Consider the following 13,937-nt stretch of genomic DNA (forward strand, 5'->3'; position numbering starts at 1 on the left):
GGACCGGAGCTACCAGACCTTTCTACAAGATTTCTGTTTCAGGAAGACCACCTCGTCTGGACTGTTTCCATCACCCTGATCAGGTTGTATTCTGACTCTGTCACTGGTTTTTTCTTTTTGTATTTATTTTATTTTATTCTATTTTATTTTCCTTTTCTTCTCATTAAATTTTATTTCTGACTTAGAGCCTCTTACTTGGTTTGTTTTTTAAACCACAACAGTGAGCTATGGTGGAGCCGTCAGACACTCCCTAGGATGAGCTATCCCTGGTGGGTGGAGAAGAAGCACAGGGGACCTGCAGGTGTGCTGTGAAATGATGTGTGGCCTGGAATGACACATAGGATTCCCATAACAATCCTAAATGCTGCTTTAAAATGGAAACAACTGCAGCTGATTATCCAGGAAGGCAAGAGGCCAAATTGCACAGTCTCTACTCAATTTTTGTAAGATCTGTTAGTTTGGAGTTTGTGAGTTCTGTGTTATTGATTCTGAATAGCGATGCATTTTTTATTGCTATTAGCTATTAAAATAACACATTAATTGTTTCTGCAATTAAAAATGTGTTCAACTCTCCTCTGTGCCAGCATTTGTGACATTCAGAAGTCATAAACATCAACTACTCCATCATTTTTGCTATAAACATGTCCTAGAAAAGTAATTTCATACAGAAGCCAGACTAAGAACACATCACAGCAGCATTTTAGTTCTTTCACGAGGCTTAAAGGATATTAAAACTTTTCCCTGGACCCTTCCCACCAGGTGGATGCTTTGATTAGGAAACTTAGGCACTGGCTGGCCATCAAAGATTGCTGGAGCAATGGTGTGACACACAGTGCTTAAGGAGTGAGCAGACAATTGCTGGCAGAGGCTCTGTGCTGAGAAATCTCAAGGATTATGCTCATTTCAGGCATTTAAATTTGGATTGTTTCAAGCCCCTCTCTGTCTGGGAGGTCTCGAGCAACAGCAAACTACAGGCCTGACCTTGGAATTATTGGTTGGCTTTTTGTGGTCTCAGAGAGGCCGGAGGAGGCAAGTAGAGGTTTCCTCTCCCCATCCTGAAGCCTCTCCATGAGTTCCCATTGACAAGTTCCTACAAGGAGCAAACAAAGTGTTTGGGGTACACCTGGGAAAACAATTTCTGGTCCTGTTGAAACTTTGCAGGTTTTATCCTGCCAGGAAAGCAGGGCAGGTGAGAGGCTGCTCGGACAGCAGAACAAGGTCACTGTGGCTCAGCCCCATGCTGATTGCTTTTGTTCCAGTGCAAGAAAATCAAGTGTGAGGAAAGACTGGTTTTTGTGTCGGTGGTCACTTTGCAGGGAATGACCATCCGTCCCCTCGTTGACCTGTTGGCTGTCAAGAGGAAAAGGGAGAGTGCTCCCACCGTGGGAGAGCAGATTCACATTCGGGTAAGTGGAGCATCCATCAACACATGGCCAGAGCTTTCTGATATCTTCTGCAATGTGTGTGTCTCCAGGGACCCTGCAGATCTGCAGTTTTACCCGGATCCTCTGCAGGTCAGCCCCTTTCCATGTTGGAAGTCTTATTCAGGTTCTTAACCATGGGTTATTTTTGCATTGGAAGAGCAGCCACCAATCAGGCTGATGTAGCATCAGGTAGTGCACAAAGATGAGAGAAAAAAATTATTTCTTGCCCAAAACTTTAAGCTCTGACCTAACTCCATTTTTTCTGGTCTCTGGTTAGAAAGAAAAAGAAAGAAAGGAAGGAAGGAAGGAAGCTTGGTTGCTTTCAGGATTAGGAAATTCCATGTGTTCTCCAGTCCCATCACCACCACTGGTTTGGATATTTTTGCAAAAAAATGAGGAAAGGAAGGATAAGGTTGATGCTATATTAGAGGCAAACTCTGAAGTGCACCATGCCTAGAATTATTCAAGGCCAGGTTGAATGGGGATTGGAGCCACCTGGGATAGTGGAAGGTGTCCCTGTCCATGGCTGGAATGAGATGAGATGTAAGGTCCCATCCAACCCAAACCATTCTCTGATTCTACATCCATAACCCAAAGGTGGTATTTCATTCCCCTTGTTCTCACCACCCAAATGTTGGTATTTGTAGTCATAGAGGACTTCAGGGAGAGGCTCAGCTCCATGAGATCAGCTGCTATCCCACTCAGCTTAGCCTTTGCATTTGCATCTGTATCCAAGGGAAAATTAATATATTTCTGAATCTAATTGTTCAATCCCAGCCATGTTTCTGTGGGTATGGCTCCTTCAGGAATATTATTGTCATTGTCTTCTTTAGCAATAAAGCCATTGGGGCTGAGGACATTTGTAAAATCTGTTTGGCATCCTCACAATGGGGTTGGACTGCAAGGCTTTGTCTGAGGTTAACACAACATCTCAGGAAGGCTGAGGAGCCTTTTCCAGTTGTGAACAGGGAAGACTTTGTTCTTTTGTTAGGGTGTGAATGGTAAATCATCTCAGAAATGTGTTTATTAGGAGGTATGAGCTGAAAATGACCATGCACCAATTAAGTTGAGAAGGTAAAAATGCAGATAGTTGGAAATCAGGGATGCAGAAGCAGCTTTCTTCCTCAAATTTATTTTGCCATCTGGATAGTTGGGATATTCTTGCTTGCAGGAGTGATGATCAGTGTATGAGTGTAATTCCTGAGAATCAGAGTAGTTTGGGTTGGAAGGGACCTTAAAACTCATCTCATTCTACCCCCTGCCATGGGCAGGGACACCTTCCCTTATCCCAAGTTGCTCCAAGCCCTATCTAACCTGGCCTGGGACACTCCTAGGGATGGGACACTTCAGTGCTTCCCTCCAATGTCGTGTTTGTGGAACACACAGCTGCCAACAGCCATGTGAGGGCACTAAACTCACACCAGGCTGCAGGCCTGAGCCAGCTGCTCTGAAACTTCTCCATCTCTGACCCCCCAAAAAGATAGTTTTAAAATTTTAGAACTGTAGGAAGTTCCAGGGTCATCAGTACCTAAGTGTGGAGAGCAGCAGAGCAGAGCCCTCTCCCAGTTTAGAGATGCCATTAGGAGGGAAAGCAGTTTGGGAAATTACAGGGATTTAACTTTTAGGTGGAAAACCCAACCAGGCTGGGATTTTTTATATAATTTTAAACAATAATAATGTATTTATATAAAGTATGATATGCTGATTTCATTTAGTGGGAAGTGTCTGGGAGAAGGCAGTATTTATTATTCAAGTCAAAGCATAATTTGTTAGCTACATTTATATCCTGAAGATACTGATTTCCTGAGACAAATGGTCCTCAAAAACCCCAAAATGAGCCTTTCCTGCTGGTCAAGGCCCAGAGGGCAGAACATGGGAGTCATCAGCCCTCCTGTACCTATCCAGAGAGTAGATTCATGGCCCTCAGCATTTATTCTCTGCTTGCCCACACCTGAAAGCAAACCACTCATTGTACTCTAGCACCACTGGATGAGTGGATGGAGAATTTTCCCAGTGCCTTCTTTCCTTGTTTCCCAGCTCCATATCCCGAGCTGGAAGCATCCCCTGTTGTGTGTGTGGCTTTTGCTGTTTGCTGGCTGGGTTCATCAAGTATGCAACTGGTGTAGAGCAAAATCCTCTCTCCTCTTTGGTTCTTGGATCATTTGCTGGCTGGCATTGAAGATATATCTGGATACTGGGGAGAGTATTACTGGAAAGACAAGTAAGGATTTGCCAAAATAAAACTGTGTACACGTGTAGGGAAAAAAGGAGGTTGGTTTCTATTCCCAAAGTTTCCACTGTGGGAAGCTGGGCCTTGTTCATCCTCGTGGCACAAGGGAGATGACAGAGGGGTGGCTTTTCCTTGTCCAAGGGGACACCAGGTTTTCAGGGCACTTCCCTGCTTGCAGACACCTCTTGTGCATCACCCTAAAAAGATCCTTTCTCCTCTCCTGTTGTGTTTGTCCCTTCTTGCCTAAAGAAATCTGCTGGAAGTGCCATGGCTGTGACACGCAGCCTGTCTCAGGCTGTGCACAGTTAACATTAAAGAGCTGAGTTTGCAGCACTGCTTGTTGTGGATTGAAATTACAGAGGATCTCTACAGATTTCTGTGGCAAAATGTTCAATTTTCATTAAATTCTGGGAGTTTGTACATTTTAAAATTTAAAAAAAATGCATCAGGATTTTAAAAAAAAATTACAAATGCCATAAAATATACTAAAAAGACTATCTACCAGGTTTAATTCCATGGTGGTCCAGACAGATGCAGCTGGTAGAGATTTTTTAGGAATGGCCATGCTTGGAAGTGCCACTAGAGGGTATGGGAGTCACTGCTGCTGAGGAGCATCCTGGCTCCTTGTGAGCAGATCTTAGAGATTGATGATCTCAGAAGTCTTTTCCAACCTAAATTATTCAACGATTTGAGCAGAAAAGAAGAGGAAATGGCTCAAGAGGAAATCTGGAAGTATTTAAATTTGTGGCTGCTGCATGTGCTTGTAGCACTTCCAGAAGAGTTAATGATGTATCTGGCACTTTGGGGGAATTTTTATTGTATTTAGTGAAGTTTTAATATTTTGACTCATGTATTGCAATGCAGAAATAATTAGAGACTGAACTCTTGGACCACCGATTTCTGAGGAGGACTTAATGGGATATAGTGGAATTTAATGGAATATGGGGCAGTTGTGGGTTATGACCCTGCTGCCTTGCTCAGGTCTGTTCATTCTGGGGAGCCAGGGGAGAGGCTAAACCCATCTCATTTTGTTCTCCAACAGACTGGAATATTTCAACAGCAAATACCTGCAGAAGATCCTGCTCAGGGAGTACGACCAGCCCAAGTCCAGCATTATGCTGCTCTACGAGAAGCTGGAGTGCAAACATGCCATCGAGCTGGCCCAGGCTGGGCAGCTGGGCCACAGCTCAGCCCATCCCTCCTTCCTGTGAGCAAACACCAGCTCAAAGTCAGCAGCTGGGGGCTAAAAATGATGGGCTGGATGAGCATCACCTGGCACTGACAGTGGCACATGGAGGGTCACCTGTATCCTCACGAGTTACAGGGAAATAAATGGTGCTCTGAGGAAGAGGCTCATGCTCAATTTTGGATGGATTTGCATTGTTAAATGTTCTGAATGGCCACTTCAGACCTCAGAGATAGTTCTGCTCTGCCACAGCTCCCCATGGCTCTTTTATCCACCAGGGAGCACATGGACAGCCCAGCTCTGATGCAAATGCCAAATTCCTGCTTTGCCATGAGCTCCATCTGCAAGGATGAGCTGTTGGCTATGTTGGCTGTGGTGGGATCCCAAAGGGGCACTGAGATTTGAGGATGCACTTCTTGTGCATCTTCCAAAAAAAGGTGTTCTGCTTTCCTTTGCAGCAGCAGCGACAGAACTGTCATAACAGACCAAAAATTGGAGGACACTCCAAATCCTGATGTCCTGGACAACATGCAGGAAATATTGGCAAGGAACCTGTACCGGATCAGGAGGACGGTAAAACTTTTCCCTCAATCCATATTTTAAGTGTTCAATAACACAAATTTCCTCGGTTATTCAAACAGCCTGAGCAGATGTAATGAATATTTCCATAATTACCTAGGATATCTCTTTGTGAGCAGACAATAGTTGGCTTTGTGGAGCCAGATCCAGTTTCCAAGTCAGTGGCACATTTCTGTTTGCTGCCTGACAGCTTTTGAAAGGTTCACCCAGTCAGCCTATAATTTCATGGAATATTTTTGGCATCAGTGCCCGGCAGTGAAAAGGAGAAAGGAGGAACACGTGGAACTTCAGGCACTGGGTTAGCAGATCCAGAAGCAGCTCCTAGGGTAGAGCAGGGATGAGGTTATCCTCATAGTACATTTTTCCCCATGGAAGAGAGGTGTGAGTGGGAATTAATCTGCAGAGTTTTTAAATCCACCCAGCAGTTTTGCCATGGAACTGGTACCAGTGGTTAAAGGGCATAAACCTCGCTTGTTTACAGAATCATGGATTGTATCTGGGGTTTCACACAGCACTTAGGGCTATGCATTGGAATTGCTGTTCATAGGAAGACTTAGCCTTAAAATCCACCTAAGCCTTTGTTCTATGGATTACACACAAAATGCAGAGTCCTTAGGGGTGGGGCTGGTGTGGGCAGCTCAGCACAGAGGGAATCAGCCTCCCCCTCCTGTCCCTTTGCTGAGCTGAGGGAAGCAATGGGATAAAGCTGGAAAGAAACCTATGACATGGTGAAGGGATGAAGGCACAGCTCCAGTTTGTGCTTAGTCCTGCATTAATCCAGCCTAACCCCTTGTAGTGACAGCATTATCCCAGCTCCCACTGGTGTTAGTGGGAGATTTCAACTTGGCTGGGTGGTGGCTTTTGAAGGAAGATTTATGGTTCCCATTGTTTGCATGATTTATCTGGGAAGATGGGGTTAATACAAAACATTGGGGGCTGAATCTGTGAAGGCACCTTGAGCAGAGTCATTGCACTCATTCTGCCACCTGCATTACCAGATGTAACTCAGTCTTGTCATTCAGTGATTTCTTGGGTAACTTCACATAAAAAAAAGCAGAGTTTGGAGTTCCATCTCCCTTCTGTGGCTCTTTCCATCCCCACCTCTCCTAAATCAGTGTATGCCCTTAGCTGGGCAGGATGGCTACAGGGGGAGGAGGATCCTGGAGGGAGGGAAGGGATGCTCCCGTGTCCAGCAGCCTCTCTGTGTCCCCTGCAGGGCCTGGCGTACAACAGGCACACCCTGCCCGGGGACAGCGAGCCCACGGAGCAGGCCAAGGAGATCCTGATCCTGTGGCACAAGAGCCTGCTGGTGGAGGTGGGCGGGAGCGACACCTGCAGCTCCAGGAAGGAGGTAAGAGGGAACACAGGCAAGCAGGACCATGCACAGGCTGCTTTCCCCACAGCCTGATTGTTGCTGATGGTTTGTTTCCTTCGAAAGACAAATCTTGTTACTTCAACTTCAAATTAAAGGTTTCTCTGTCCCAAATATCATTCCAATGAATAGGAAAAATACCAAGGGAAAAGCTCCCCATCCCAGCTCCTGGCAAACCAAGGAGCCATCTCAAGCACAGGCCTGTTTAGTGCTTTGTGAACACAGACTTCCACCTGTGCTGGGAAAGTTCTCTACTGAGCAAATGTTACTGACTGGGCTTCACTCTGTAGATTCTGAGGTCTGTTTTTCCCGTGTTTTCTTTTCTGGGAGATTTCATCAAAGACAGGAATTTGTCTCCCCCATTGTCAGTGGTCCAGAGGGACTGTAAATATTTGAAATTGCTCAGTGTTTTTTTCCCCCCAACTCTTTTGGAAGGACAGAAGCATTTTTGTGATCTTATTCATTCTGGAGGTGAGTTTTTTGTTTTTAAAGACATCTACAGTTCTGGGCTGGCTTGAAAGAAGTAAAATAGAGGGAAGTTTTGCTTACCAGATTCCTGCGAGAAACAAAAATTTTTCCAGTTTACTACTGGCATAGCTCTGTGTTGGTTTATGTTCTGAATCAGAGGAGAAACAGGGTTAATACAAAGTCTGTGCCTGGGGAAGACTTTTGCTCTTTGGAAATTGGTGAGAGAAGCTGGGTCAACATTTAGCTATGGAAAAAAATGGTTTCCAGGAATGATGCATGAGGAGCAGGATTGGTCTTTTCAGTTCCTCCAATCCTCTGTAACTCTTTAGAGGAAAAACATTTAACCCTCGTCATATTTTGCTCCCAAATGCCCAGGTCAGCAGCAATGCAGAATCACAGAACATCCGGAGTTGCAAGGGATCCATGAGGATCATTGAGTCAACTCCTTGCCTTGCACAGGACAGCCCCAAGAATCCCACCCTGTGCCTGAAAGTGTTGTCCAAACACTCTCTGAGCTCTGGCAGGGTTGGTGCTTGCAGTAATTGCTGAGCCATGCCTAAATTTCACTCACTTCTCTGAATTTTAGGTTTTGATGGCTTAAACTGGAGCACTGTCCAAGTGTGAGCTGTGATCTCTAAACTGAGCAGCCAAGCTCCATCACAGAGGAGAACAAAATTACCTTTTAGAAAGAAATAAATAACCCTTCCCTATTTAAAAAGCAATTTTCCATGACAGCACAAGAATTCTGGAGTGTCCTGGACTTTTTTCCACTCCAATTTCCTTGTGGAAGTGCAAATCATGGAGGAGCCCACCAAGAAGGGCAGCACCACACCAAACGCTGCTGGTGCTTAGCCCTTCCTTCCCAGAAAGCTGTTCTGGCTCTTACAAACAACTTAAAACATTTAATTTGATCATTTACATGCTGATTGGTGCTTGCAATTCAGAATAGATAGGCAAGAACATGGCATGTTCCTGTAGAACATTTGGTATAAATAAACTTCAAAAGAGCAACATCAAACTCGGGCTGATTTTGAGCGCGACATTCCCTACTATAAGGATATTTGATTGTTAACCCTTGTGCTCCTGCTTTCCCCTTCTCTGCTGCATTTGTTGGGAAATTCAGGAGCTTTGGGAAAGCTGTTTCTCCTGTTCCTTTGAGTGCTTGCAGCTGGGCTTTGGGGGTACAGAATAGTTTTTGGGGAATTGCAAAAGCAGTAGGATTCACTCTGTGTCTCTACTGACTCATGGATGATGGAAAATTCCCTCTGAGGGTGGGAAATGCCCTGTGGATTATGGAAAACGCAAATTTGATGCTTGTTGTGGTTTTGGTTTGAGATTCCTGGCCAATGCACCATTTATGTTGTGGTTTCACGTTCGCCAAATATTGTTTACCAACTGGGAGATAGAACTTTGGGAGAAAAAGGTGAAACAGGCTCAACTTAAAAGTAAAAATAGAGAGAATTTATTAGCATACACTAAAGAAAGAGAGAGAAAAAAAATGAGACATTCAAACACCTTCCCCCCTACTCCAAAGTGTTCACTTTCCCACTCACCACAGAGAGAAAAACATGATTTTCAGTCAGTTGCCACCATTTAAACCCGGTCCTACATCACCTTGGGAGAGGAGCCTCTCTAGAGTTATGGAGAACATGCCACAAGAAAAGGTCTGGTGGCTTTCAATGTCACAAATCTGCAACCGCCCAGAATTTCTGCAGATTCTGTGCAGTCTCACCCATATAACAGTTTTCCCAAGCTGTTTATGGGCTTCCACATGTTTGGGGTATTGTTTTAAGAATGCTTTTCTAGTACAAAACAAGGACTCTCTTCTATCTCTAAAATCACCTCTATCTCAAAAGAAATAGAGACCTCCTTATTCTTTCCCAGGAGCCGGGGACATATTCTATTTAAAACGTTCAATTAAATTTCATGTATATCAATACACACAACCCTTTGGCTAGAAGTTGCATTCCCCCAAGCAGCATTAGGATATTACAAAAAGAGTCCATTTCCCCATAATTCACATCCAGAGAAGTCTGGTCAAAAATGTCCACTTCCTCCATCCCATCTTCCAATAGTCTTTCTCAGTTCTTTCACTGAGTTTGTCTCAATGCTGTCTCTCTACATTTCAAATCGCTCTGTCTTCCATGGAGGAGGGAAAAGGGTTAATGTCTTTGCCCAGAGTCTTTTTTCCCTCCTCTCCAGCTGACTCCCGGAACTTCAAGGCTGCAGGTGATGGTGTGAGGGGAAGGGGGAGAGGGAGCTGCTCAGGAACATTGATGGACAAACCCTCCTCCACCCCTGGTCAGATCTAAAGCAACTCAAACTTGGATCAGCTCCCTGGAGCTCTGGAGAAAAGTTCTCAAAAGTCTCTCCTCCCTTGGACCAGAGGCTCTGGCAGCCAAGCCAAGAGCATGGCCGCTGTGGCCCCTGGCACAGGGCCAGCACTGCTGATCTGCAATTCTCCTCCTCTCCCCATCGGAAGAACTGGGGGAAAGAGGGGACACTGCCGGGGGAAGAGGGGACACTGCCAGCCCCGGCCACTCTCCCACAGGCAGCCCCCCCCCCCCCCCCCGCCCCCGAGACCTGACTGGGCCTGGCCCTGGGGGGCCCAGACTGAACTTCTGACTTACGAGGTGATGTTAGCTCCTTGCCAGCCGGAAAAGGAAAGGGCCAAGTCACCTGGAATTTTTGATTTAAGACTGGGTCTCCAGAGGCATATACAACACGCTTATTTGTCAGCCAAGCTGTCAATCCATGCTAGAACTTCCTTAGGAAAAAAAATACCCTTCACATTCATGCTAAACCACCACAATGCTGAATACTGACTCTTGTGTCATTGGAGCCACTTGTTGGTGCTGCTCACACCCCTTCACTGCAGCCACCTTGGCTTTGTGCTAGGCAAAGGGAAGCAGATGTAAATCCCAGAACAGTTTGGGTTGGAGGGGACCTTAAAGATCATCCAGTTCCAATCCCCTGCCATGGGTAGAGACACCTTCCACTAGATCAGGATGTCCTGTCCAACCTGGGAGAAGATAATAAATACTGGGAACTGATCCCAGTGACACCTGTAAGGGTGGCTCTAACCCAAGAACCATCCCTCAGTGCCCATAAGGGCAAGCCAGGCCTGTTTTATGTCGCCAGCAGCTTTTCTGCTAATTTTTAATAATAGCTGCCTCATTTACTGTGAATAAAAATAGAATGATGCCCCAAAGTGATGGGATAATGCTCTAACAGAGCCCTGAAATATTAACACCATATTAATTATATATATAATATTATATAATATTATATAATATTAAGGAGGATGGGTGAATGCTGTTGCTCCATGCTGTAGGAGGACAGATTGCAGAATTTGTCACCAGAAAGAAGGAACACTGCGCTAAAAAGTAGATTTTAGCCTATTATAAGCAGCTTAATACATACCAGTTTTTTGGGGAAAAAAAAAGCAGCTACTCATGTTTCTTCCATGCCAAATTTAAAAGAAAATGGTGTTTTCCTGATTAAAAAGAGCTATTAAAGAAAAATGTCAGTAGTGTTAGAGATTTTTCTGATTGTCAGATATTCCATCTTTTGTAGTCCCATAGGGAAGGGTTTGGCCTTCCAGGTTTTGAGTCAGCAAGAAAAACTTGGATGCTGCTGCTCCCCACGTTTTTCTATTCTACATCTCACCACGAGATGGAAGCATTACAACTGTGTTTGCAAACCCAGCTGGAAATCCAGGGAGGGAAACAAACTTCCAGCAAAGGGCCACTGAAACCCCTGTGGTGCTGGTGAAACTCCTGCAATTCTGTTTCCAGTCTTGGAAAAAAGCTTTGGTGATACCTCGAGCATTAGGAGCTGAGGGAATAATTAAAAAATTCCTTTGATTCAGTGGAAACCCTGTTTTTTCTGTTTGGCAAGTGTCTTTTTTTTTTTTTTTTTTTTTTTTTTTTTTTTTTTAGTGAAGCTGCTGAGAGCTTTGCTGTTAAATATGAAGCTGTTGTAGCTCAGTTAAACTCATATTTTATTAGTGGCTGCTTGATCTTTTTCCCCCAAACAAAATCAGGGATATGTGGGAGAACATCTTCATGTTGGTGGCTTCATCAGGTTGAGGAGGAGCCAAGTTAATCTTGGCTGCTGAACAATCCATCTCCTTCCACATGAGAAAGCAGTGCCCTCACCAGGATGGACACAGCTCTGTGGCCAACACCAGGCTTCAGCCAGGAGGGGTTGGGATTGGAGCAGGGTGATGTTTGAAGTCCCTTCCACTCCAGACCATTCTGTGACTCTGAGTCACCTCTCCTGAGTGGCTTTAGGTGCCTTAGGGGTCTCCAGCACTTCAGGTGCTTTTACAGTATGGAGAGGGGGCTCTTGGAACTTCCTCCAAGGAGAGTTTGGAAAGCAAATGGGGAAAAAGCTGGGAGAAGCAGCAAGAAAACAATATTCCTCCCTCCGGAGCAGGTTAAATGATTTACACCAGGCAGAAGGACCTTGGCAGGAGGACGAGGTGACTTCAGCTCTGAACCACAGCCCAGAGGGTTAACTCCAAGACTATCTATTTCCAGCAGAAAGTTCGCCTTCCTCTGCCTAAGGACAAAATTCCTGCCAAAGGCTGCTGCTTCCTGGAGCTGTGCATCATTGCTGGCTCTGAGCGCCAGCCACATTTGGGGCTTGTCTTATTTTAGGCAGGGATCCAGCCCAGCCTGAGTTGGCAGGGTGGGTTCTGAGACTTAGGACAGCTTTTATTTACCATGGAGCACCCAGAAAATACTTGCACCTGTAGCCAGGCAACTTGGTCCTCTTTTCTCCTGCCAAAACACGAGTGCACTCCCCCAGAAGGAGCTTATTTGGAGCTGCCTGTGAGCCATGTGTGCAAATGACACAGTGCCTTTGGTAATTATGTCAGAGCCCTTTCATGGAGCATTCTCTGAGAATCGTTAAATGCCCCTTGGAATGGCTTTCCAGGGAGCCAGGCACTGCTGCCGGAGCTGGGAAGGCATTGTTATTAAAATGGTCAATAAAAGTGAGAACAAGGGATGGAGGGTAGCGGTCCTTGTTAGGGGAGGGAGGAGAACGAACCAAAGCAAAACAGAAAACCAGCCTGGGAGGTGTCCAGAGTTATTTTGGCAGTCTGGGTTCCTGGACCGAGGTGCCAAATCACAGCTGCGGGAGAGACTTATTCCCAGTTTACAGAGGCACAGAACAATCCAGGGGCATTGTGCTACCTGATTTTTATTTATTTTGTTCCTATTTTTTATGTCCTGGAGGGTGGAGATTAGCACTGGAGTGAAAGTCAGGGAGGTCGTTAGTGCCAGCTCGTTACCTGTCTCCTTGGCCTGCAGCCAATGTGGGGAACAGCCAATGTGAGAAACATCCATATCCTGGGGACAGCTTTGCCTTCTGCACTCCCTGCCCCATTCTCCCAGCTCCAGGGCTGCTCCTTCTCATCCTCTCTGCTGAACCATTCCTGGGGGGCTCAGACCTCTTCCAGAACTCAAAACATAATTGCTGTATTGCGCAGTTTTTATTCTTTAAGCTTCTGACACTGGCTCGGTTTTGTTTCAAAATTCTTGACAGTCCATGAAGAGCTTCCAGTGTTGTTCAGAGAAGCTGTGCATGCCCCATCCCTGGAAGGGTTTTAGGCCAGTTTGGGTGGAGCAACTTGGTCCTGTGAGAGGTGTCCCCACCCATAGCAGAGGGTTTGGAATGGGATAATCTTTAAGGTCCCTTCCAATCTCGTCATTCTATTTTGTAGCAAATCAGCATCTGCAAATACTTCCTGCCATTTCTCCATTTCTTCAGTCTATTTTTAGCAATCCTTTTTTATTTTTTTTTTTTTTTTTACATGGCAAAAGTTAAACGAATGGGAGTGGAATCCTTAGGGATTGCAGAGGGTTGCTTTATGAGGCAGGAGTGTTGTGAACAGATTTCACAAGGCACTAAAATCCTTCTCTCCTTCAGTCTCAGAAGGAGGACTTGTGCTTGGTGCAGGGCAAGGCCACCTGGCAGCCCAAGCTCTGCTTCTCCTTCACTGGCAAGTTGGGGAGCTGAGGGTCATTCCCTGCTCTCCCCTGCTCACCCTCATCTCCGTGGAATGGCCCAGCAGGTGACAGGGAGGATGTGGGACATCCTTAAATGAGCCTCATGGGTGACCAAGGAGAGCCAAAAGCCTTCCCAGCCCCAGTGCTCCCTCTCAGCCCAACCTGAGGTTGGTGTGAATGGTTTGGGTCCTTTCAAAGCCATCTAATCCAACCGCTCTGCCACAAACAGGGACACCTCCAACTAGGTCAGGTTACCACATCCAACCTGGGATGTTGCTGTTTTAATCCACAGTTTACCAGGAATATTTCAGTTGTATTCTTCCTGAAGAAAACCATGACTGTAAGCAGAGAAAAGTGATAAAAAACTTTGTTTCTAGGGGTTTTTTTCCACCCCAAGGAAAACACAAGCACCATGGCCCCTGACACAGTGGTGACAGAGCAGAAGGAAACTGTAACCCTTCTGTTGTGGTTGCATGTTCATCCCCATCAAAAAATCCCATAATGTGACAACATGATATTCCAGGTGCTCCAGCAGGACAACTGGGTTTTCCAGAACTGTTTTAAGATAGTCACTGATGTAAATTTTTTCTCTGCAAAGTTGCAGGTGGGGACTGACAAAAGAATGATGATATTGATTCAAATACTTTATGTATTTCAA

At 45.4% G+C, this 13,937-nt stretch overlaps 1 long non-coding RNA gene and 1 pseudogene across 1 annotated transcript in view; both read left to right on the top strand.

The window, feature by feature from the left end:
- Nucleotides 1-13,937, top strand: part of LOC136373472 (uncharacterized) — a 427,927-nt gene that overhangs the window by 151,687 nt on the left and 262,303 nt on the right. The gene's annotated exons all lie outside the window — the stretch shown is intronic.
- Nucleotides 1-13,937, top strand: part of LOC136373419 (sodium/hydrogen exchanger 2-like) — a 53,182-nt pseudogene that overhangs the window by 38,890 nt on the left and 355 nt on the right.

The sequence above is a fragment of the Sylvia atricapilla genome, chromosome W (assembly GCF_009819655.1).
Source record: "Sylvia atricapilla isolate bSylAtr1 chromosome W, bSylAtr1.pri, whole genome shotgun sequence".
Taxonomy (NCBI): domain Eukaryota; kingdom Metazoa; phylum Chordata; class Aves; order Passeriformes; family Sylviidae; genus Sylvia; species Sylvia atricapilla.